Below are 2,500 nucleotides of genomic sequence, written 5' to 3' on the forward strand. Positions count from 1 at the left end.
TAGGCTTGAATGTCGACAAAGTGACGCGAAGCGGAAGCCTACCACGGCGTAAAAATGTCGACAGATTTTTTCGGACCTTGTCCTGCCATGGGCTGCGCGCAGCATGCCGGCAGCCTGTGCGCAGCGTGCGCACAGCATGTCGGCAGCGTGCGCACAGCATGCCGGCAGCGTGCGCGCACCATGCCGGCAGCCTGTCGACAGAATTTTTCGAAACTTGTCCTGCCATGCGCGCGCGCAGCTTGCTTGCAGCGTGCTGATTCTGTCGACAGTGAGGCTAGCGAAAGTTGTCCTGCCATGGCGTGCGCGCAGCCTGTGCGCGCAGCTTGCGCATCTGTCGACAGTGAGGCTAGCGAAACTTGTCCTGCCATGGCATGCGCGGCGCCTGCGCGCAGCCTGCGCGCAGCATGCGCACAACATGCGCGCAGGCTGTGCGCAGCGTGCGCGGAGCTTGCGTGCAGCTTGCGCATCTGTCGACAGTGAGGCTAGCGAAACTTGTCCTGCCATGGCATGCGCGCAGCGTGCGCGCAGTCTGTGCGCAGCATGCGCGCAGCCTGTGCGCAGCGTGCGCGCAGCTTGCGCATCTGTCGACAGTGAGGCTAGCGAAACTTGTCCTGCCATGGCATGCGCGCAGGCTGCGCGCAGCATGCGCGCAGCCTGCGCGCAGCATGTGCGCAGCATGCCGGCAGCATGGTTCCAGGTTTTTTCAAATGTCGACAGAATTTTTCAAATCTTGTCAAACCCCGTTTTTATTGAAATTTCCTCGCACAATAAGCTCCCCATAAGTAGTCTATGATTTTTAGGACCTTCTCCAACTTACAAAACTAAAAAATTCCTCCCGGATTTGTTTTAATGATTTTTTCAATTTTACGACTTCTAAAAATAATAAAAAATACTTCCCGACTTCAAAAATTTATGAAACTTTTTCCCATCATAGATTGCATGTTTCTTAGTATCCCTGCAAAAAATCACGTCCAAATACCTTGTATTGAATTATTTAGAGCCCATTATGACTCCTCGCGCATAGGTGATGTCTCTTCCTGTCAAAGGGCTAAATGCATAAAATGCTATATAGGGGGGTGTGTGTTGCCTGCATATGCATGGCAGCCCATGCCTTCCTAGCTGCAGCCCCCTTCCCCCACGCCACACCCATGTCATGTTGCCTCGATATGTTGCCTCGGTATTATGGGTTTGGTGTCGGGGTCGGGGGGCTGCCACCCATGGCGGTGGTGGCCGGAATCCGGCCGCCGCCACCATGCCGCCGCCATGGGTGAGGGAGGAAAAAAAAGGCGTGGAAAGTTGCGAAATGGGGTTGTCTAGGCTTTTTTTTGGCATGGGAGAGCATGGAGTGCTAGGAACTCCTTCTCAAATGCACGGGCATGTCGACCACAACCTCATTTCGCAACAACAACCACCCGTGTGGGGTGGCGGTGGGTGGATAGTCGCGGATTGGGGCTTGCCAAGCCAATGTTTTCAAAAAATTTCATCAAAATTAAAAACAAATGTTTTGTTGCCTTCGGATTTGTGGGCGAGCGGCGAGTCGGAGTGGAGCCGGTAAAGTTTAACCTCGGTGTGCACGGTTGTTTTTAGAAACTCAATCCAATGCCGGGGACGTTGAAAGTGACGCTCTTATGAGTTGCAAACCCGCAAGATTTAAAGAACCTTTTCAAAACAATTTCAAACCAACAAGATTTAAAAACAGAAATTTTCATCAAAATGAAAAACAAATGTTTTGTTGCCTTCGGACTAGTGGGCGAGCGGCGAGTCGGAGTGGAGCCGGTAAAGTTTAACCTCGGTGTGCACGGTTGTTTTTAGAAACTCAATCCAATGCCGGGGACGTTGAAAGTGACGCTCTTATGAGTTGCAAACCCACTAGATTTAAAGAACCTTTTCAAAACAATTTCAAACCAACAAAATTAAAAACAAATGTTTCGTTGCAAACAAATTGTGGGCGAGCGGCGAGTCGGAGTGGAGCCGGTAAAGTTTAACCTCGGTGTGCACGGTTGTTTTTAGAAACTCAATCCAATACCGGGGACGTTGAAAGTGACGCTCTTATGAGTTGCAAACCCACAAGATTTTAAAAACTTTTTGAAAATGTTTCTTCTAAATGACACATTTTGATCCTTGGCAAGTGCTCAATCCGTAACTATCCAATCACCGCCACACCACACCGGTCGGGAGTGTGTGAATGGTGTGCTTCCCGGGGTTGGCATAGATAATCTTTCGCATCGACAATCTTTTGCATGCGAGGGAATGTCTATGCCAACCCCGGGAAGCACACCATTCACCCACTAGTTGTGGGCGACGATGGGTTGGCTTCAAATGAATTTTTGCTTGGGGTTGTCCTCGGTATGCTTTTGTGTTGGGAGTACGGCCACCAAACCTTCTCAATGCACGGGTATGTCGAGGATGGCTTTCGGCGGGGTTGATGAAGAAGCTACCCAATTCTCGGCCACACGAACACATGGTGACGATGCGTTGGCTTCAAGTGAGCTTTAGCTTG

This window comes from Prunus avium, unplaced genomic scaffold (genome assembly GCF_965620075.1).
Source record: "Prunus avium unplaced genomic scaffold, drPruAviu1.hap1.1 HAP1_SCAFFOLD_1248, whole genome shotgun sequence".
In the NCBI taxonomy this organism is placed as follows: Eukaryota; Viridiplantae; Streptophyta; class Magnoliopsida; order Rosales; family Rosaceae; genus Prunus; species Prunus avium.